Genomic DNA, 23,278 nt, shown 5'->3' with positions numbered 1-23,278 from the left:
TCGTCCCTTTCCCCCTTCTCGACACCCGTCTCAGCTGCGGGAGCCCCCGGACCTTGCCCTCACCCTTCAGGGCCTCCCTAGCCCGTGGCCACCACAAAGTCCAAGGCAAACCCCCAGCCTCCTGCCGTGGCGCCCTGGGACCCCCCCAAGGCCGAGCCCCATCCCTGGCTCCTGGCAGGGCCCCAGGTCAGAGGCCAGGCTGAGATGGGGCGGAAGCGGCGGCCACTTAGGCAATGACCTTCGCCTGACCTTGAGCTCCTTCCCTCCACATTCCCTGCACTAAGGGTCAAAGCCAGGGCCGTGTGCCTGCTGGCAGATGCAGGAAGGGCAGACCAGGCGAGAGCAGGGGGTGGGGGTGTGGGGAGGGCAGAGGGGAGGCCCTGGGGAGGGCCCGGGGGCAGGGAAGGGGCTGGCAGGAGCCTGCAGTGGCGGCCAGGAGCTGCAGGACTCACGCTGTCCCCAGCGCCGCTGGCCGGCCCCAGCTCTGGTTTCTGGCGCACTCGGGCGGCTTCCTCTGTTCCCCGCAACCTTCCTTCCTCCCGTGGAGTCCGAGCGTAAATCACAGCCGCGGTGGGCTGACATCAGGAGCAGCAGCGCTGGGAGAAAAGCCCCATGGCCCCTTCCCGGCCTCGGGAACAGCGGGGGTCCCCGGGACAGACGGGCAGCTGGGGGGAGGCAGAGCCAAGCCCGGCTGCTGCCCAAGGGGGACCCGGAAGAAGTGTGGAGTGCTGGGCGAAGCCACAGGAACCCTGGGGAGACGGAAGCCACGACAGGCTCTGCAAGAGACTCAGTGGGAGCTGGCAACTTCTCAGGGTCCCCCGGGGCTGGGCTCTGGGGGGCCGGGCAGGTGGGGGCCCCAGAAGGAGCAACCCCCGCTGTGACACCTGCCAGCTCAGAAGATGCCGCCTCCAGCAGCCTCTTGCGGGGTCCAGCCAGGGCCCAGCCTCTGACCCTTCGCTCTGTCCTCGGGGTCACCAGGTGGAAATCCAGCAGGTGGAGCGGGAAGGCGGAGCAGCCTAGGCTTGGGGTGCCCCAGGGCCACAGTCCCCCAGCGCCGGGAAGCAGAGGGACAGACGGACGCTCCTGAACAGCAGGGCTTCCCCCCATGCCCCTTCCCTTGGTTCCAGAACTTTCCCCCACCCCTTCCCATGTGGGCACTAAGCTTCCCAGCCACGCTCACAGCGGGCCCTGCGCCCAAAGGTCCCTCATGGGGGAGCTGAGCCTGCAGATACTGGGCGAGGGACCCTGGCCCAGGCGCACTGGGGGAGCCCCTGCCTCCAGCTCGAACCAAGGGCACCAGAGCACAGAGCCAGGGATAGGGCCGGGCCGGGGAGCCGGGCAGGGAGGGCGAGCTTGGGGCCCGGGGCCTCGTCACCCTGACTCCTGCCTGGCGACCTGCCCGTGGACGTGGGCCTTCTGGGCTGTGGGGTTTGCTTTGTCGGTGGCCGAGACTCCGTCCCCTGGGTGTCCTCACCCGGCCGGGACTCTGGGCTGGCTCCGTCCTCTCTGCCCATCCCAACAGAGCCACAGCCCCAATGGCCAGCGCACTCGCCGAGCACAGGGGCAGGCGGCTAGTGATTCCGCTAGAGCCCCCGTGTGCCTTTATAAAGCCTGGTTCTGGAAAAGTCGGCGCCAAGAAGCGCCAGTGGCAGGCAGAGCAAGCCTAATTCCCTTCCCCGACGCGGCTCCGGGCTCGAGCCCTCTCTCCCGCAACAAACTGGTTTGCAAACTTGACTTTCACCTTCTGCCTCCTCCTGGCCGGGCACCCTCTGGAAACGGCTCCGGCTTCCCCCAGCTGGGGCTGGCGCGGGCTCGGCCATAAAGGCCCCTTTTTCCTGGAAGTCCACGCTTGGCAGTTTGCTCTTAAGTTAAAAGCAAGAGCCACACAATAAATGCTTGGTAACAACCCCCCACATGCTCCGATTTATTGGCTAGTTAAACCTTTAACGGTTAAAGTTAAAAACCTTTTATTCGATGGCCTGGGGACCCGCACAGCTGGAAAGTCGCATGTTAATGCATTCAGATTGGGGCGGGGACACCTGAGGAGTGTGCACTCCTCAGGTGTCCCCGCCCCACAGGCCTCAGGCTGCTGCCCACACCCTCACCACCCGCCTCGCAGGACCCCCCCCCACCTGGAGCGCCCAAGTGGGCTCCCTGGGCTGCTGGGGGGTTCTGGGCCCCGAGTGGGCCGGCATGAGAGGGAGGACGAGCCTGACGCGGGTGGGCTGGAGGTCTCCGTTGTCCCCACAGAAGGGAACGGGCCCCCAGAACACGGGGCCTCGAGGGGTCGGGGTGCAAGAGCCGAGGTCAGCAGAGGGGCCGGAGCAACCCCCAGAGACTATGGGAACAAGGGCCCCGGCCCCTGCGGCACCAACCCCTGGGACCCTCCACCCATACCTGGCACCTGAGCCCGCAAGCTCCCATAGTTCACCCGCACACACATCCCACACATCACACATACATCGTACACGTCACACACATGCATCACACACATACATCACACGTCACACACATCACACACACACATTATACACATCACTCACATACATTACACACATCACTCGAAAACATTACACACATACACACACATCACACACATCACACACACATCACACGTATCACACACACGTCCCCCAACACACACACTGCCCCCCGCATATATCACACACTTGCATCACATATCACACATACACAATACACATGCCCCCCACACACATCCGCACACACACTCACTCCCCTAGCACACATCTCACACACACACATCCCCCCAACATACGCAGTCCCGCACATACGTGCCCCCACACACGATCCCTCCTCACACACATCACACACATATCACACATCCCCCCAACACACACACACATCACACGCATACCCTCCCACAAAAACACACATCTCACACACATCCCTGTGCACACAATCCCCGCGCACAGATGCCCCACACATGCACACGCATCCCGTATACACATCCCCCCCCCCACACACACACACACATTTCTGCGTGCGCCAGAGGGCAGAGCAGACTCACTCTCGCCCGAGTACTCCTGAAGCGGGGCCTGAGCTCGGGTTCTCAGGAGGGAGCCGCCCCCCATGACCAACGGCCCTGGACCAGGAGAGGCAACTCAGCAGGACTCCCACCCCAGATCCCAGCCCCCACCCGCAGCAGGGACGCCCAAGGGGTCAGGCCCGGCCAGCACCCCATAAGGTCGCTCTGAAGCTGCCCCGGAGGCCACTGCGGGCAGGGCCTTCCTGCTGGCTCGGGGGTGGTGCCCGCGGGCAGCCCATCCCACTGGTGTTTCTCAGACAGGCACGGCAGCCGGGTTCGCCATCCCCAAGCCATCCTGGCCTTCTAGGAGGTTGATGTTCTCTGCACAGATTCAGGGCTGGTCACTGACAGCCAGGCTATGCCTGGTCTCCTTCCTACAGGCACAGAAACAGTTGCAATAAAAGATGTCAGTGTAACTGCAGGGACTGGGGGCAGAAACAGTTGCAATAGACTGAACAGGATTGCCACTCAAGGCCTCTTTTGCAACCCACAGCACCCAAAAGGAGAGAGAGAACAAAAGGGAATGCCCTGCCACAGAAGCAAGGTGGGATGGGGGGATGGGGGGTGGGAGGGATACTGGGACCATTGATGGTGGAGAATGGGCGCTGGTGGAGGGATGGGTGCTCGATCACTGTATAACTGAAACCCAAGCACAAAAATTTGTAAGTCTACAACTGTACCTCATGGTGTTTCACTAATACAAATTTTTAAAAAGGGGCTGGAGCAATAGCACAGCCGGTAGGGCGTTTGCCTTGCACGCGGCCGACCCGGGTTCGATTCCCAGCATCCCATATGGTCCCCTGAGCACCGCCAGGAGTAACTCCTGAGTGCAGAGCCAGGAGTGACCCCTGAGCATCAGTTGCAATAAAAGATGTCAGTGTAACTGCAGGGACTGGGAGCAGACGCGGGCTCCAGGCTCCGGGTTTTCACGGTGGCTTCTTGTCAGGTGCCCGCCTCAGAGGTTGGATTAATGAGCTGTGCCCGGGTTTACGGCCCGTCTGATGTGGGAGCTGCACCCGCCACACGGACAGGCCAGCCTGGATCAAAGCTGGGAGCAGCTCCGTCCTTGCAGGGAGCCACCCAGACCCGAGACCGCTTCCTCACACGTGACCCCACCAAGCCAAGGTGAGCACAGGGGCCCGCGGGCCCAGGGAAGAAACGCCCTCTCGGGACACGTGGAGGCCCATGCACACGCGTGCCGCTCAGGAGGGGCAACGGGACGGCCTGGCCAGCAGGTGGGCAGACCACAGGGCATGGCGGAGGGTGGCAGGGGGGCGATGGAGGGACAGACAGTAGGACAGATGGCAGGATGGATGGAGGTGGGATGGAAGGAAGGAGCAAGGGAAAGCGGGAAGGAGAGAGGGAGGAAGCGGGAGGATGGAGGCCGGACAGGACCCGGGTAGGTGGATCCGAACTGGAGGCTGGACAGGCAGACGGACTGCTGGAAGGCTGGACAGGAGGTGACTGACAGACGGTGGACCATGGAGGATGACAGACGGCCAGCAGGGGTGGGCAGGAGGAGTGAGGGCCTGGGGTGGGGGTCTAGGCAGGTCAGTGGCCTCAGCCTCTCCCTGCCCTCCCGGTCTCGGGTCTCCTCCTGGGACTCGGGCTGAAGGTGCCCCTGGGAGGAGCCCACTCCAGAAAGCTGGCATGGGGGAGGACAGAGGGTGCCCACCTCTCCAACACTGTCGGGGTCAGAAGGGGCCCGGGGCCGGCTCTGCCTCCAGTGCTCAGGGTCCTTCCGGTTCCCACAGGTTGTGAGGTGCCAGAGATCCCCTGGGAAGATGGAGCAGCTGCCGCGGGGACCCTGGCGACGCACAGCACGCAGGACAGCTCTGCAGAACGACCCAGAAACCCAGCGAGCTGGGCGCTAGGAGGACGGACTCTCTCCAGCCGGAGAGCACAGCTCCTAAGACGCCATTTACAGAATAAATATTGAGCGACGGGCTCCGGCCAGAACACAGAAAGGGCTTCTGGGGGCCAGTCGCGAGGTGCAGCGGGGAGAGAAGCTCCCTGAGGGACAGGGACGCTCAGAAAGGCTGAGCATCCTGTGCCTGCTGACCCCAGAAACATCCCTGCTTGCCAGACGGGCACCCCGAAATCCACACTCCCAAGGCCCACGGCACTTCACATCATGGACCACAGGTGGGCGCAAGATAGCAGCTTGCTGGCGCCCACCCACGCCCAGACGGGGGCCGAGGCCTTGGGTCTCCACGCTCGCTGAGGGGGACCAGGTGGGCTGCCCACGCCCACGGGAAGAGCAAAGCCCCCAAGCTGGGGAGGCCACAGGGGAGCACCAAGGCGGGCTGCAGGCCTGCTGGGAGGGTCCCGGGGCACGTGTCTGCTGGGGGGCCTCCCAGCGTCTGGGCGGGGCACTCCACTGGGCCATGCCCACACCTGAAGCCTCACCCTCGGTCTCCTCGGTCCTCACCCTTCTGATGAGTGAGGGAGGAGGCGGCCAGGCGGGCGGCCAGGCCTGGTGCAGGGCTCCGGCTGGCCGTCCCCAACCGTGGGGCACCAATACTGTGTGCCTGGGGCCGTCTCGGAGGTCGGCGGACAGGAGCGCCCCAGGCGGCTGGGACGGCGTGAGGCTTGTCTAGGGACCCAAACCCCGTGGCCAGCTCCAGGATCTTCCCACGATGGCTGCCTGGGGGCCAGGGGAACGGGCAGGGCACCACCTCGGGGATCCCGGAGGGTCCTCAGGGAGCAGGAACCCGGGAGGGTCCGTGCAGTTGTGGGGTCCCAAGGGGGTGCTCGTGGGGGTGGGCCCTCGCCCCCCGTTCCCGCACACGGCCAGGACTGCAGCTGCTGGGAGGCGGCCCCGCCCTCCCGCGCCCTCGGAAGCCGGGCAGTCTCCCCTCCCTCCGGCTGGCCGTGCCCCCGGATTTATTTTCCTTCCTTTCACTAAATCAAACTTTATCAGACAGTTTTACTGTCAGCCGTTAAACCAGGCTGTGTTTGTGCGACAGTAAGCACCTTGTCACGGCAGGAAGGATTACATAAACAAGACGCGCCGGGGCTGCAGGGCGCAGGACTGAAGGGGGGGCCGCCCCAGCCCCCCGGACAGCGTGGACCCTTAGGTGGGCCTGCAAGGCCCAGACCCGGGACCCCCCCCCACGCTGGCCTCATGCCCTCCTGGACCCTCAGCTCGGCAACCTCAGGCCTCTCTCGGGATACGGGAACCAGGTCTGGGCAGGGCCCCCCCGAACTGGACTCAGCTGCCCCGAGGCTGCCCAGGGAAGGCCCAGGTCCTCTGTGGGTGGGGGTGGACGGAGGAACACCCAGGAAAGACCATGAGCAGAGTCCCAGCCTGCCCCAAGTTTCCACGACCGCACACGTGGTCAGTGTGGGACCCGACGGCCACCTGAGGGCCGCCCGCTGCACGCAGCTGTCCCAGTGAGAGCACTGTATCCAGTGGAAAGGGAGCAAGCCAGAGGCCACCAGTCGCTGACTCCTGGGCGAGGCCAGGCCTGGCCACCGAGTCTCGGTGACTCTCAGAGGCAGCCTGACAGCAGAGCAGGTCTGCTCAAGGTCAGGGGTCAAGGTCACAGCCCCACCTCTCCCAGCCCCGAGAGGGTCGCAAAGCTCCGGGTGCGAGGTCACGAGACCAGCCCCAGGCTGGGGGCGACTCAGGAGGAGGACTCGGGGTGTAGCCTGGTCCCCAGGTCTGTGGTTGAGAAAGGCTGCAACGAGCAGACGGGATCAGGGAGGTTCTTCGCGGGCTATCATTTAAAGTCTCTTTTGGGGGAAAAAATTCCTTTTCCAAAAGGAAAAGTATAATTAGAGCCCGCGGGCTGCCCCCACCCGTGGGAGTCGGGCCCCAGAGGCGACGGCGTGTCTGCAGAGAGGCCCCCCACGCGCGCCTCTGGGCCAGGGGCGTCCCACACCAGCCGTGACGCAGGAGCCAAGACACGCGGGCTCTGTCCCCGCAGCCCTTGGCCGGGGACCGCCCCCTCACCCCTCCCCGGCTGCTGACGCCCCCCGCACCCCTCCCCGCTAGTGACCGCTCCCCAAGACCCTCCCCCCTGGCTTCTCCCCACCCCACCCCTGTCTGCTGCCCGCGCACGGGCCTGGCCCCCGCAGTAGCCCCCTCCCATGCTCGCCCTGCCGGGCACCTGCCCCAGCCTGCGCGTCCCAGCCGCCTGCAGGCTCCTCTCTGGGGTCACACCCAGTGTGAGCCTGCGGGTGTGGCAGGGGTGGACCCACGTCCCGTGTATGTTCCTCCCCCCGCACCCAGACCATGCCCCGCCTCCCCCAGACCAGGCTGCGACCCCCGGGGATCCCAGAACTGGTGTGATGCTTCCTGGGGTGCTGGACCCCTCAGCCCAAGGGAGGGCCGAGTTCCGGGAGCCGGCCTCGGTGAGGGCCTGAGACCGCAAGACGCCCCCACCTGGGCCTGCGGGGGTCTCTCTGCAGATGGGAGCGAAGGGAGGCGGCAGGGACCCGCGTGCCGGACAGACGGGCGCACTGGGTGGGGGTGGGGGGTCCTGCGCGCTCGCCCAGGCCTGGCCGTGCCTCCGCTCCTCACCAGCAGCCCACTTCCCCGAGGACACGACACCCCTCGCTCCCGCTGTGGGTCCAGAGTTGTCTCTCCTCCTAACCCAGGCGACCTTCCACCCCGAAACACAATCTCCCAAGCTGTGTCTGGGGATGGAGAATGACACCCCAAGGTGACGGCAGGGGCGGGGATGAGGCCCCGAATGCAGTTTCCTGAACTGCCGGGACTCCGTCATGACTCCAAACGTCCAGGATTCCAAAAGCTGAGGGTATGGAAACCGTGACTGTGAATGTTGTGTGTGTCTGAGTGTCTGTATCCACGTGTGTGTGTCTGTGTGTGTTTGTGTGTGTGTCTGTGCATGTGTGTCTGTGTGTGCCTGTGTCTGTGTATTTGTGTCTGTATCTGTGTGTGTCTCTGTATGTCTGTGTGTCTGTGTGTGTGTCTGTGTGTGCGTGTGTGCAGCTGTGTGACTGTATCTGTGTTTGTGTGTCTGTGGGTGCATGGATGTGTCTCTATGAGTGTGTGTGTGTGTGTGTGTATCTGTGTGTGGGTCTGTTTGTGTCTCTATCTGGGTTTGTGTCTGTGTGTGTCTCTGTGTATGCGTGTCTCTATCCGTGAGTGTGTCTCTGTGAGTGTGTCTCTGTGTGTCTCTGTGTAGGTGTCTGTGTGTCTGTGGTGTGCCTGTGTGTCTGTGTGTGTGAGTGTCTCTGTGAGTGTGTCTGTGTGTGTGTGTGTGTGTGTTGGGGGGTGCCGTTCCTGCGTCTGCTGCAGCTGGTCCCTGCGGGAGACTTGGCTTGCCTGCTCTCTCCCGTTTTCATTCCCTCGCTCCCTGCAGGGCCGGAGCCCCCAGAAGTGCCTCAGATCACAGACCTGGGGGGCATCAAGTGGGCTCGGGAACACCCACTTCCCTTTCAGAGCCCCGGGGCCTGGGGGGTGCATCTCCCCAGAAGAGATGACCCTGGCCCACCTCGCTCGCACGCTCCGCACACCTGAGCCTCCTCGGACACCCAGGGGTCCCTCAGCACCCCTCCCCCACGCGGCCGCTGCAGTCCGTAGCAGGCCAGCCAAGAGAGTCCAGCTGCTAAGAGCCGGCCACAGCGAGCTCACAGCGTCTGGGGGGTCCCGAGCGGGTCCGGCCCAAGGCCTCTGAGCAGGGGGAGCGTCAGGGCATCTGTGCCCCGGGTGCGAGCTCACGGGGATGGCAGAGGGAGGGAGGCCACGTCTGGCCAGCCCAGACCCGGGGCCCTGCCACAGCCACCACCATGAGCCTGCAACTTCAGGGCGCCGCCCCCGGCTCCGTCACCGGGCCTGGCCCTCTCTGCCCGGCACCGACACCCGCCCCAGCGGGCAGCAGGCCAGGGGGGCAGAGAGGGGGCCTCCTGCTGGTCCTGTGTGGCTCAGGCATGGGTGGGGCAGAACGCCCCAGCCACGGTCCGGGCTGGAAGCGGGTCAGAGGAGCACTGGCCTGGCCAGAGGCTGCAGCTGTCTGGCCACCACCCCGACAGTGGACACCCTGGCCCGGGCTCCCACCTCGTTCTGCGCAAGTGGCCGGCAGCTGGTGGACAGCACTCCTGCTCGGGGCCACACAGCCCCTGCCGGCGGGAGCAGGGCTGCGTCAGGAGGGGACACGGGACCCACCGGCGTCTCCGGAGGCTTGAGGACTCATGGTGGCAGCTGGTTCATTTCAGGGATCACTCCGGGCTGCGCTCCAGGGGCCTGTGGTGAGGGGTTCAGACACGGCCACCACATGCAAACCCACTGAGCCACCTCCAGTCCCACACACCTCGACCACGCCCAGCGATGCTCAGGGCCGACTCCTGCTCTGTGCTCAGGACTCACTCCCGGCTCTGTGCTCAGGGCCGACTCCCGGCTCTGTGCTCAGGGTTGACTCCCAGCTCTGTGCTCAGGGCCGACTCCCGGCTCTGTGCTCAGGGTTGACTCCCAGCTCTGTGCTCAGGGCTCACTCCCAGCTCTGTGCTCAGGGCCGGCTCCTGGCTCTGTGCTCAGGGCTCACTCCCGACTCTGTGCTCAGGGCTCACTCCCGGCTCTGTGCTCAGGGCTCACTCCCGACTCTGTGCTCAGGGCCGACTCCCGGCTCTGTGCTCAGGGTTGACTCCCAGCTCTGTGCTCAGGGCTCACTCCCGACTCTGTGCTCAGGGCTCACTCCCGGCTCTGTACTCAGGGCCAACTCCCGGCTCTGTGCTCAGGGTTGACTCCCGGCTCTGTGCTCAGGGCTCACTCCCGGCTCTGTGCTCAGGGCTCACTCCCGGCTCTGTGCTCAGGGCTCACTCCCGACTCTGTGCTCAGGGCCGACTCCCGGCTCTGTGCTCAGGGTTGACTCCCGGCTCTGTGCTCAGGGCTCACTCCCGACTCTGTGCTCAGGGCTCACTCCCAGCTCTGTACTCAGGGCCAACTCCCGGCTCTGTGCTCAGGGTTGACTCCCAGCTCTGTGCTCAGGGCTCACTCCCGGCTCTGTGCTCAGGGCTCACTCCCGGCTCTGTGCTCAGGGCTCACTCCCGACTCTGTGCTCAGGGCCGACTCCCGGCTCTGTGCTCAGGGTTGACTCCCGGCTCTGTGCTCAGGGCTCACTCCCGACTCTGTGCTCAGGGCTCACTCCCAGCTCTGTACTCAGGGCCAACTCCCGGCTCTGTGCTCAGGGTTGACTCCCAGCTCTGTGCTCAGGGCTCACTCCCGGCTCTGTGCTCAGGGCTCACTCCCGGCTCTGTGCTCAGGGCTCACTCCCGACTCTGTGCTCAGGGCCGACTCCCGGCTCTGTGCTCAGGGTTGATTCCCAGCTCTGTGCTCAGGGCTCACTCCCAGCTCTGTGCTCAGGGCTCACTCCCGGCTCTGTGCTCAGGGCTCACTCCCGGCTCTGTGCTCAGGGCTCACTCCCCGCTCTGTGCTCAGGGCCGACTCCCGGCTCTGTGCTCAGGGCTCACTCCCAACTCTGTGCTCAGGGCCGACTCCCGGCTCTGTGCTCAGGGTTGACTCCCGGCTCTGTGCTCAGGGCTCACTCCCGACTCTGTGCTCAGGGCTCACTCCCAGCTCTGTACTCAGGGCCAACTCCCGGCTCTGTGCTCAGGGTTGACTCCCAGCTCTGTGCTCAGGGCTCACTCCCGGCTCTGTGCTCAGGGCTCACTCCCGGCTCTGTGCTCAGGGCTCACTCCCGACTCTGTGCTCAGGGCCGACTCCCGGCTCTGTGCTCAGGGTTGATTCCCAGCTCTGTGCTCAGGGCTCACTCCCAGCTCTGTGCTCAGGGCTCACTCCCGGCTCTGTGCTCAGGGCTCACTCCCGGCTCTGTGCTCAGGGCTCACTCCCCGCTCTGTGCTCAGGGCCGACTCCCGGCTCTGTGCTCAGGGCTCACTCCCAACTCTGTGCTCAGGGCCGACTCCCGGCTCTGTGCTCAGGGCTCACTCCCAACTCTGTGCTCAGGACTCACTCCCGGCTCTGTGCTCAGGGCCGACTCCCGGTTCTGTGCTCAGGGCCGACTCCCAGCTCTGTGCTCAGGGCTCACTCCCGGCTCTGTGCTCAGGGCCAACTCCCGGCTCTGTGCTCAGGGCCAACTCCTGCTCTGTGCTCAGGGGCCACACCTGTGATTCTTAGGGAAGTGACCATGTCCAGTGTCAAGATTCAGACCAGGGCCGTGGCCACAGCCACATGGGCCCCACCCGCTCCTGTGCCTTTAACTGAGGGGTCAGCAGTGGGCGGCAGGTCAGCCCATCCCCAAAATCCGCCTTCGAGGAGCTCACGGCTCCCTCCTGGCCCAGCTCCCAGCCGGCCTGAGTCCCTGGAAGGCCAGCGCTGGACACGCCCAGCAAAGGCCTCCTCAGCCCCGGCTGGAGAAGGTTCTGGACAGACCCAGAGCCCGCCTCCCCGCCTCCCTCCAAGGCCTTTGCCCCATTATCCGTGTCCATTTCGGGGTCCCTGGGGCCCTCCCAGGAGCCTGGGGGTTCGGGGAGTCTTTGCGGACCCTGTGGAGATTCTGATGACTCGGGGAAGCTGTCCCGTCTCTGCCTGTGTCCAGAGGGAGGTTCTGATGCATCGTGAGACAAATGCCACAGAAAATGGACCCGGCGTTCCCGTGGGACGGGGAGGAGGAAACGGGGCAAGGGGTGTGTCCAGTGTGGTGAGAGGCAGGTGGTCATCTGTGGTGGCAAACCTGGGAGGCCTGCTGGGAGGCAGTGGTCTCCACCAGGAGGAGCACAGAGTCACCTGCCCGGAGCCGCCCTAGGCTCACCTTTGGGCCTGCGACCCCCCTCAGCGGCCTCACGCTGCAGTGCAGAGGGCGTTTCTCTCACCGCGTGGTCCCCTGAGCCCCAGGGTCAGCAGTGAGCGCTGCAGGCTGTGACCCGAAGCCTAAAGAGACCGACCGTGAGAGGCCACCTAGTGTCCTGGCCCCCTCCTCGCCCCCGGCTGGACCCGCCTGCACCCCGGCCTGTCCCCCCACTGTGCACAAGGGCCCTTCCTGGGTGCTGCCTTGATCCCGGGCAGAGCTGCGGGCGTGGGGAGCACTGGGCCTTGCCGAGACCAGGCAAGGGCGGCGGGGCCGGACCCGACCATGGGCAGCGGCAGCAGGCAGCAGAGGCCACCTCACTGGTAACCCCGCCCTGATCTGTATGGGCACAGCCAGTGTCCACAAAGGCCAGGAATCCCCGCCAGGGCCGGGAGTGACCCCTCAGCTCAGAGCTCTGAGTCCACGTCTGAGGAACGAAGCGGTCACAGGAGCACAGCCACGGCCCAGAGGGGGTGAGTGACCAGGGAAGGAAACCCAGAGGCCAGCAGCAGGCCGGGAAGGGACTCACGGGCACCCGGGGTATCCTTTGGGGTCTGGGGTGTTATGGGGGCAGGAACCCAGAAAACAGGGTGAGCTGGTGTCCCCCCGGCCTTTGTCCAGGCACAGCTCCGGCCTGTCTCACTGCCCCAGACGTCTGTCCACCGTCCCTGCCTCCCCCGCGGAGCCGCTTCTGCTCAGGAGGAAGGAAGGAAGGTCTGCTCCGCACCCCGGCTGGGCCTCCATTCTGGAAGGCGCGGAGAAACCGGACACCGGCCAGCTCGGGCCTCGGGGAGGGGGCAGCCATCTCCCCGGGCAGGAAGTGGGCGCGGGAAGGCCTGTTTGCTTTGGCCTGGGCCAGCGGCAGCGGCGAGGGGGAGGGGACGCGGGTCAGCTCGGCTCTCCGGCCCAACCCCCTTCCTCGGTGGCCAGGAAAGGCGCCAGGGCTCAGTGCTGCCCCTCCTGCACCCCTGCACCCCGCAGCCCTACCCGCACCCCCCCCCCCCCGCGCAGCGCAGCTGTGCTGCCCCCCAGCAGAGCCCCTGGCCTCACCCCCTCAGGACGCCCCTCGCGCACCCCTGGCCCCCAGCAAGCAGCAAGCAGGGCAGACCCGCCCCCAGCCCAGCCCCCAACCCAGCCGGCATCCCTGCAGCCCCCTGGAGAACAGCCCGCCGGCCTTCACGGCCCTTCACGCTGGCCAGCGACCTTCCCGTTCACCCACAGAGCGGCCCAGGACACGTCACCCGTCACCGAATCTCAGAGCCTGAACCTTCCGGAAGAGCATGTGTGTGTGTGTGGGGGGGGGGGGGGGTTGTGGGAGCAGAGACAGCTGTGTCAAAGCACAGACTCACCTACACAGTGCTCACACGGGTGCCTGTTACACACCCAGCGCCTGCACACCTACAGTGCTCACACGCGTGTCTGCGCCTGTACACATACGCGTGTGTGCACCCAAAGTGCTCATGTGTGTGAAACACAGACGTGCTCATGGTGTTCATACATGCTCATGGTGATTCTTGTGTCGGTGTGACGCTCAGACGCACCCGCGTGAATGCACAGACACATGCATGCACATATAACGCCCACACTCATGCCTGCATCTGTGTGCGCACAGAGGCCCTGATCTCACGTGTGTGCACACCCGGGCATGCCTGTGCTCATCCATGCGAACATGGGAGCACATGCAGGCTGTACACACGCTTGTGCACACGCAAGTGCATGCCCACACTCACGCACACGCACACGCCGTCTCCCCGCTGAGGCTCAGGGTGGGTTCCCGCCCAGGGCCCCGGCCTGGCCTCCCGCCTCTCACCCTTCACCCCACTGGCTGCGTGTTCCAGGACACGGGCGTGACCGGGGCGGCAGGAAGGCGCTTCCCAGGCTCCCTGGCGCGTTCCTGCTGGGGTTTTCACCGCGGTGCTGGCCCAGGGTCGGGCCTGGCCGGGCTCGGCCGGAGACGCCTGCTGAGTGAGTCAGCCTGTCTCGCCCGGCTCCGTCTCCTCGTGCCTGTCGGACCCGCCTGGTGGCCGGGCCAGCCACTTGCTCCCAGACCCGTGCCCAGCCTCTCCCCGGAGCCCGGCCGCACCATGCTCCCCGGCCCTCCTGCCGGTCCCCGGGAGACTGACCTGGGCAGCCCTGAGGACAGCCCTGGGTCCTCCTGCTCCCAGGAGTCTGGAAACGCACAGAGAGAGGGGGGAACCCCCACTGCCCACGCCCCTCAGAGACGCAGCCCCAGGCCCGGCCTGGAGCCCCCACCCAGTCATCCCGAGATACTGCGGTCCCCACCCTGAGGGGACAGGGCAGGGCTGTGGGGGGCGGGGGCGGAGCAATGCAGGGCTGCCGGAGGCAGGTGGGTCGCTGCAGGGTGCGGGGGTCAGTGTACAGAGGTTGGGCCGCCACAGGCCATCGAGCTGGTCAGTGTCGGCCTCCTGGAGCGTCTTGGCCTCCCACCCCCGCCCAGCTCCTCCCGCCCCCCAGGCCTGACTGTCCCGCTTCCCGCTCAGGGGCCCCTCGCTGCTGCCGGCCTGGGGGTCTCCAGGTGCCAGTGAGGGGGACCCAGAGCACGCAGGAGGCAGCCAGGCCTTGGACAGGCCAGACCCCCCCACCAAGGCCCGCAGGCCCAGCACAGGGGACAGAGGACCAAGGGCCCCTCCCCACCCACCCGGGCCTGCAGCAAGGGTTTCCCCGGACACCAGTCACCGAGGGTCCCTTCTTAGTGCTCCCCAGGTGGTGCTCCCGGCTCAGACCAGGCCCCAGGGCCCTTCCCACACACCCAGACGTGGCCGTTCCGCAGGGCCCTGCTCAGGGGCTGCCCGGCCAGAGGGACAGGTGCCCCCTCATCCAGACCCTCTGAAGTCGCCGGGCTAAGGCCCCCAGTGCCAGCCCCACTTACGCAGGGAGGGAGAAGAGCAGCAGGGCCCTGGCCTGGGGACGGGAGAGTCCCAAGGGGGCCCAGGGACACGCCGTGGCACGTCCCTGTCACCGCCAGGGCAGCACACACAGGTGTCTGCTGGACTCGCCCAGCCCTGACTGGACACCAGGGGACAGGGCTGGGGGCCGCCCCAATCATGCTCCCCCGAGCCCTCGAGTCCAGCTGCCTCCCCGGAAGAGGCAGCCTTGCCAGAGGGCACCCGCGGGGAAGGCCTGGGCCGCAGGGGTCAGCGGTGCGGGTCAGGCCGACTCACATTCCTGACATTCTTCACGCTCAATTAAGGGGAACTAACCAGGAGCCCCTGCCCGCACCACGCGCTGGCCCTGGGGCAGCTGCCAGCCCAGGCAGAGCCGGTCTGGGTCTCCGCAGAGGCCGGTGGGAGTGGGCAGAGCCCGGCTGTGCCGCGAGGCTGGAGCTCACCTCGACGCGTGGACAGGCCACTCCCGTTGCCCGTGGCGCTGGGCCGGGAGGTCCTCTCCCGCTGGTCAGGGTGCAGCGGTGGGCACAGACCCACCACGCCCACACCAGCTCCCAGCCCCCCTGGGCAAGCCTGCTCTTCCTGTCCACCCAAGGGCGGCCCCCAGAAGGGACAGTGGGTGGCCACTTCCGCCTGCTGGACTGGGGGCAGGTGGGTGATGGCCCGTCTCATGTCCCGTGGGCTTCCCCGGGTCCTCCACAGCCCATCGAGAGGGTCAGGCTGGAGAGTCAGAAATGACCCTGCAGCACAGCCAGCAGGTGACGACTAGGAGGGGGGAGACGACTAGGAGGGGCCCTTCAGGGCCGGGCAGTCCCTAGCGCAGGACAGAGGGTGCAGTGATGGGGCGAGGTGGCAGACAGAGGCCGGACAGCGAGTGGGAGAGTAGATGGGTGGGTGGGCGCTGGGCAGCGCGTGGGCGAGCACGGACGAGCGTGTGGGCGGGTGCTGGGCGCTCAGGCTGGGGGGGCCCCAGGGTGGAGGGTCTGGAGCAGAAGATGGCAGTGAGGGTCAAGGAATTCAGTCCGAAGTTCGTCTGGGAGCAGGCGGAGGGGCACGCGGGACGGACACCTGAGCAGGTGCAGGGAAGGGTGGGCCCCTCCTCCCCCTCCTCGGGGCTGAGGCCTGGAGCAGAGGGCCAAGGGGCCGTGGCGGCTGCCGGGGGGTGGAGGGGGGCTTCCTTCCTCTCCCCTGGCGCTGCCTCTCCACCCAGCTGTCCCCCTCCTGCCCGCCCCTGAGGTCCGGCAGATGGAGGATGGTGGGTGGGGAGGAGGTGGTGGGGGACAGTGCGTGGGGGTGGGAGGGGAGACAGACGGATGGGCAGTGCAAGGACCGCAGCGGCCACGGCCCGAGCTCACCTGGGCCGGTTTGGGGTCAGGGTCTGTTTCAGCCTGGGCTCGCTCAGGGGTCAGCCTGCGGCCTTCTGGGCAAGGGACGGGTGCTGGCTCGGGGTCCCGTGAAGACTGGAGATGACACACATGGAGTTGCTGCGTGGACAGCACCCTGGAAGGGCTGGTCATCTGGCACCGCAGAACCACCAGGCGTGTGTGTGCATGTGTGTGTGCATGCATCTGTGCGTGTGCGCATGTGTGTGCATGTGCATGTGTGCACGTGCGAGTGCATGTGTGTGCACGTGTGTGCGTGTGTGCATGCATGTACATGTGTGTGCATGCGCGTGCATGTATGCGCGTGTGTGCATGTATGTGGGTGTGGGTGTGTGCCTGCATGTGTGTGCATGTGCGCACATGTGCATGTATGTGTGCATGCGTGTGCATGAGTGTGTGCATATATGTGCGTGTGTGTGCAGGTATGTGGGTGTGGGTGTGTGTGCGCTGGGGCTGGGGGCCGCAGGGAGGCCAGCACACACCTGCAATAACATTCGCCGCAGACGCCGGCAAGAAAGCCCCCGCGTGCTTTATCAGGGCCCACGTTACCAAGTTACGTTGTTGTTTTAAATTTGAGCTCCTCTGCCGGCAAGCCGGGCTCTCAGGTTCACGAGCTTGCCGCTTGGCTGGGCCTGGAGCCCCTCGGCCCGCCAGGCCTCAACAAAAGGGTCCTCTCCCGGGGCTTTGAAGTGGAAACAGGGCCGCTCCGTTAATTAGAAAGAAACCCCCTATTGTTCCCGCTTTATTATGAGGGACAAGACTGGGATCCCTTCAGAGCTGGAATCTCCCGTCGCGGCTCTCCCACGGCGTGTCATGTCGGGGGAGAGGGGCAGGGGCGGGCTGGCTTCCGAGAGGGGCTCGGGCTGCGTGACGGAGGGTGGCGGGTCACGGGCTGTCCTCGGCTTCTGGTCCTTCTCCAGCAGCAAAGTTTAGCCCAGGAACTTGGGGTGGGCCATACCCGGCAGCGCTCAGGGCTCACCCTGGCTCTGCACTCTGCGATCGTGCCTGGAGGGGCTCGCGGGGGCCGGTGTGGTGCAGAGATTGAACCCGGGTCGGCTGTGTGCGAAGGAGGGGCCTCCCCGCCCCCCACCATCACAACCCCAAGCGTTGTCTCCGAGACCCCTGAACGCCCGAATACGGCACAGGCGCACAGCCCAACACTCGCGGTACGGAGTCCTGCTGAAAGTTCCCACATTTTCAAACCAGCTGCAACACCCTGGCTCGGGCCCTTCTGCCCGCGTGGAGACAAGCACAGGGGCCACTGGGCGGAGGGGGGGGGGCACCCCGCGGGACTCACGGCTCTGCGGGCCTGGGGCAGGGAGGGAGGCAGCAGCCCCAGGCTCCCCTCGGCACGTCAGCGGCCCGGCAGACAGGCTTGTGGTGGCCACGGGCTCTGAGGCCAGCGGGGGCTGTGGGGGCCACCGGGCAAGGACCCACGGAGCGGGGGTAGGGGGCGCCTCCCAAGGAAGCCAGGAGCTGCCTGATAGATTCAAGGCGTAGAGAGTGGGGGAGCCTGAGACCCCCAAAGACCACCGCTCTGGGCGCTCCGGAGCATAGTGGTGGGGACAGGCCAACTCCCTCGGACACTAGGGCACAGGCAAAGCCCCAGGGCCCCCAGGCCTGGTGCCAGGGCGAGCACGGACCTCCCCGACCTGGGGGTCTCCAACACCTGGTCAGCGCCCCTTCACCTCGGGAGCATCGGACCACCTCAAGGCCGCCTGAGTCGGGGATGGACAGTCCACAGCCCCGAGGGCTGAGAGTGAGAAACACAGGCGGCTGCAGAGGCGAGCGGAGAAGGGGCCTCCTCCTCCCCTGCCTCTCCCCTCCTCCTCCTCCCTCTTCCTCCTTCCCCTCCCCTCCTCCCTCCTCCGTCCTCCACCCTCTCTCCTTCCTACTTCTTCCCTCCTTCGTCCTCCCTCCTTGCTCCCTCCTCCCCCCTCCCCCACCTCCCTCCTTCCTCCCCCCTCGCTCCTCCTGCCAGCACTCACAGCTCCGGCTACAATCTCACCCTCAGGTCAGGCAAACCATCCCGAGCTGGAAACGCTGCGTGAACCCAGCACAAACCCACGGCTGCCTCGCACCCACGTGTACCTTGAAGGGAACCCGGAGAGCCCAAAGCCAGTTTCCTGCCCGTGGCCCCAACGCAGAGCCCCGTGCCACCCCAGCCACGGCTGGTCCCGCCTCTCCCCGCTGGCCCAGCCCAGGTGCACACACACCACGCACATGCACGCATGTGTATACACACATGTACACACAGGCACGCACGAGCACACATGCACGTAAATGCATGCACACGTGTGCACACACAAGCATACATGCACACAAGCACACACGTGTGCACAAACACACGTGCACACATACAGCCTCGCTTCTTGCTCGACTCCCTCAGACCTGCTGAGCCTGGGGCCGCGGCTCCCAGAAAGGAGTGGAGGGGGCAGGAGTGACCAGCAGGGGACCCTCAGTCCTTGAGGGAGGGCCGGGGCCCCCACATCACCTCTCAGAGGCCCCAACCTCAGCGCCCAGGTCCCCAGCCACCTGGTCCGGGGGCCTGAGCCCTGTTTCTGAACGGCCTTGTGGCTGTCCCTGAGGAGGCCCAGGTGGGGACCCACCACAGAGGGCCCCGTGGGCAGGAACTTGCTGGAGGGAGCGCGGCCCACCTTGCTCAGAAGCGCGTGATCTGCAGCCAAGGCAGCAGGGAGGCTCATGGTTGCTTTCTGTTCCGGGGCCACCCCTCAGGACTCACTGGTCTGTGCTCGGGGTTTGCTCCTGGTCTGTGCTCAGCACTGACTTTGGCTCTGTGCTTGGGGATCACTCCCTGCTCCGTGCTCAGGGCTGACTCCCTTGGTGCTCAAGGGACCATGTGGGGTGCCGGGATCGACCCTTTGTAGCCTGCACCCGAGGTCAGCGCCCTCCCTGCCGTCCTATGGCTCCAGCCCTCGGTGAAGTTGATCTTTAAGAACCTTTCATTAAGTTCCCTGAGACCCCTACTAATTTTATTGTTTCAATAAAGCATTTATTTGATTGTCTCCAGAAGGGCGGTCCACGCCAGCGTTGGTGCTCTGCAGGGGCGCGGCTCCCGCTGCCCGCTGGGCCCCTGCCCTCCCACACCCGCGCCCCCATCCACCCACGGGCAGCAAAGACTGGCTGGCCACAGCCTCCAAAGAGGGGCCTGCTGGAGGGCCGGGGGAGGCAGGCTGGGGGCGGCCAGGGCAGCCCAGGTGGCCGGGCCAGGGGCTGCCCAGGACGAGTAGAGGCCGGACTCCTGAGAACAGCCGAGCCAGACGTGCTGTCCCCGGGGCTGGCCTGGCAGCCAAGGGCAGCAACGCTGAGCAGGGGAGGGGCACGGGCACTGGTGTGGGCGACACCCAGCTGCGGTTTGGGTCAGGGGACAGTCCAGGGCTTAGCACTCGCCTTGCGTGTGGCGGATCCTAGGTCAGCCACAGGCGCTGCCCAGGGTGCCCTGACCCCCCAGGAGTGAGCACCTCAGGAGTGAGCACAGGGCCATGTCCCGCTGCACTGTTGGGGCAGCGGGACATGGTCCTGGCCTTGCTCTTGGACCTGAGCCCCAGCATGCGTGTGGGGCTGGGGGGAGTCAGACCCCATAATCCCAGGACAGCAGAGGGGGTCCGGGGCAGGGGCAGCCGCTCTGTGTCCACACTACCAACTCTAGCACAGCCGTGGCCTGTCACCCACGCTGGCTCTTGACCCCAGAAAGGCCAGTCGGGCACTGCCCACCCAACCAGCACAGGGCCACGCCCATGCCCACACAGGTACAGAGGGCAGAAGGACGCCAGGCTCTGAGGTCAGCTCTCCAAATGACACTGGGAACAACTCGGAGAACAGGGGCAGGACGCTAGGCCATTTGTCACCAGGCTAAGGGGACAGGGACGGAGGGTGGGCGGGACCCTGGGGGCCCTGCCAGGGGGAGTGAGTCTGGGCGGGTGAGGGCCTCTGTCCTGCCGCCCAGCCCCAGAGGAACAGAGGGGCCCACGGCAAAGAGAGACACTACGCAGGTGCCAGATGAGAGAGCCAGGACGGGCAAAGGCCCCCAGGACACCGTGGGGTTTCAGCCCAGGGCAGGCGGGGGCCACGCAGAGCCTTGTCCCTGGCCGGACCTGCAGGGTCCCTGTTTCCCTGCTCACACGTGCTCAGTGCCTCGACACCCACCCACGCACCTGACGCCCGTCAGGAAGGCCCCGGTGGGGGCCGGAGGTTCCCCAGCAGGGGAAGGACCCTGCGGGGGTGTTCTTGGCTCCTGAGGTGTCAGGGCTGCGCAGGGACGGGAGACAGCAGACGGCGCAGAGACGGTGGCAGCCTGCTAGAACTTGGGGTGTCTGAGCCCATGGGAGCTGGGGGGCCCCAGCCCTGAGCTGGTTTCCTGGGGTGTCTGCAGGTGGGGTGAGGCGAGTTTTCACGTCTCTTGATACATAATGTCTTTTTTTTTGAAACTATTTACTCAGGAATCACCCCTGGCAGTACTCGGGGGACCATTTGGGATGCTGGAAATCGAACCCAGGTCGGTCTCGTGCAAGGTAAACGCCCCACCCGCTGTGCTATCGCTCCAGCCCCTACATAATGTCTTTTAATGGAGGGATTTTGGATCATTTTTACTTCACATTTTTTGTACTTTTTGGAATTTTGCAAATGATTTCTGTTCCATGCAGACTGCAGAGTCTCCCTGTGCCTCCCACCAGCCTCTGACCCCTCAGTGCGCTTGGCCGGAGACTCAGGGCTCCGAACTGCTCGGCGGAGTCACGATTGGCAGCAAGGCCTCGCCTCGCTCCCTGGGCACTGCCGGGACCCCCGACAACCACAGGGTGGGACCCCACGGCAATAAACCAACCGTGAGCTGGTTCAGAACCTGCAGGTGAGAGGGGCCGGGGGAGGGAGGGAGGAGTTAGGGGTCACGGTGCCCACATAGCCCGACAGCCCGGCTCAGGCTGCGGACCTGCCCTCCGGGTGGCCCCGCTAGTGGCTCAGGACACGGTGACACGGTGCCCCCCAGCGTCTCCCTCACGGGGATTTTCTTCTTTTCCACAACCAGCCAACAGCCTACAAAGCCCCATCAGGCCTTCATCCTACTTCCCCGGACAGCAGCGGTGACTCTGTCCGGGGTGCGGAACCACGGAGCCAGGGATTCATGGAGCCACGGAGCCACGAAGCAGGGGAGCCAGCCAGTCGGGGGGCCACGGAGCAGGGATGCAGAGGGCCATGGCTGTGAGAGGGTCGGGGTCCCAGCCCCCAGCTTTCAGACGCAGCCTCCCCTCACCCCCACCACCCGAGTCTGCCCCCACCTGATCCCACGCACCCCACACAGGCCCCGAGGCCCAGCCCCCTCCCCCACAGAGGCAGGTAGGGGAGTGGACGAGGCAGGGCCCTCTGGGCACTGGGCCAGGCTCAGTCAGGCCCTGGGGAGCCCCGTGGACACCCACACTGCCCAGCGCAGGGCCGTGGCCTGGGGTCCTGCTCATCCTCCCGCAGGTCTGGTCCTCTCGCGGCCCTGCCTGGGCGCGCTCCCCGGCAGGAAACCCGACCCTCCTCATCTGTTTTTTATATTTGGGGAAGGCAGCTTCACTTCCTACCTGGGGAGGTGGGGGTGGGGTGCGGCCCCCGCCCCTCCCCCGCTCCTGGGCGTCCTCTGCCCAGTGCCCCCCTGACGCGTTGCATGTCACTGCATCTGGGTCATGCTGAGGACTCCCCCTGCACCTTGCATGTCTGTTTCTGGGGCACAGGAAGGTTGGGCCAGGGCTGCTCCTGCCTCTGCACTCAGGGGTGACCCCTAGAGGTGCCCGGGACTCTGTGGGGTGCTGGCTTGCGAGGAGACTCCCACCTTGCATCGTCTTCCCAGGGCTGTTGTGCGACTTTGCCCACCGGACAGCAGGTGAGGCCAGGTGGCGACAGCTGTGACCAGGGAGGCACCAGGGAGGGACCAAGGAGGGACCAGGACAGGGACCAGGGCAGGACCCAGGGCAGGCCCAGGGTAGGGCCCAGGGAGGGACCAGAGAGGGACCAGGACAGGGACCAGGACAGGGACGAGGGCAGGACCCAGGGAGGGACCAAGGAGGGACCAGGGAGGGACCAGGGAGGGTCCAGGGCAGGGACCAGGACAGGGATCAGGACAGGGCCCAGGACAGGGCCCAGGGTAGGCCCAGGGCAGGGCCGAGTTGTGGCTTAGCTGGCGGTGGGGGCCTGCGGCCGAGGCAGGGGTGAGGGAAGAGGAGGCCGTTCTGTGGGAGGACAGGCCTGTCTCCCAGGACCCTGGAGCCGGCGGGGCCCGGGGAAGGCCCAGGCGCGGGCCTAGCCGGCTGGCATGGGAACGGGCGGGCAGGAGGGGCGTCCTGGGGGCAGGAAACACAGCGTCGGAGCCTCAGTTATCAGCTCCCCCCGCGGGAGCCGGTCCGGGTCAGGGGTGGGGGAGGGGCGCGGCCTGCCGGTGGACGGGTGGGGGAGGGGCGGGCAGCTGGGGGCGGGACAGGCTGAGGGGCTGGGGGGCGGCCGGGTGGGGACAGGTGCGCACAGGTCTGCACCCCCGACGCAGCCGCGGTATTTTTGTAGTTTCCACTTCTTGGAAATGATTCCTCTCCGTGGGCGGCTTTACAGAAAGAAAAAAAGTAAATAACGCAAAAGGTGGTTAGGAATTGCCAATTCAGAAACCGTAATCTGTCGAAAAAGGTTAAAAGCCAGACCCTTCCGGAGGCCGAGCCCTGCGCCCTCTGAGGTCGGCGTGTCTCGGGTCCCGGCTCGGAGGGTTAACGGGCCTTCATGCCTGTCTTCTGCGTGTCGGCATGTGCGTGTGTCCGGGCCTCGGCATGTGCACGCTGGACTGCCAGTGTACCGTGCCCGCGTGCGTGTGACTGCGCTGCACGTGTGCCAAGGCGCGGGCGTGGGTGCCTGCCGGTGGGCGCGAGTCGCTCCGTGCGCGTGCACTCGTGTGCGTGCAGGTATTTGTGTGTGTCCGGACGAGTGCGCGTGTGCGCGTGCTCGCGTGTGCCCGAGCGTGGGCACGTGTGCGTGTGGCTGTGGGAGGGCGCGGGCACGTCCATCCTGTGTGCGCGCGAGGGCCTGCGCCCACGTGCGGGCAGGTGTGCGTGCGCCCGGGCGCGCGCGGTGCGTGGACGCCGCGTGTGCGGGCCTCCGGCGGCCCGGCCGAGGTTTCCGGGCCCCGTGGCCCCG

The sequence above is a fragment of the Sorex fumeus genome, unplaced genomic scaffold (genome assembly GCF_029834395.1).
Source record: "Sorex fumeus unplaced genomic scaffold, SorFum_2.1 ptg000079l, whole genome shotgun sequence".
NCBI classification, from domain to species: domain Eukaryota; kingdom Metazoa; phylum Chordata; class Mammalia; order Eulipotyphla; family Soricidae; genus Sorex; species Sorex fumeus.
This window is presented reverse-complemented; position numbering follows the sequence as displayed.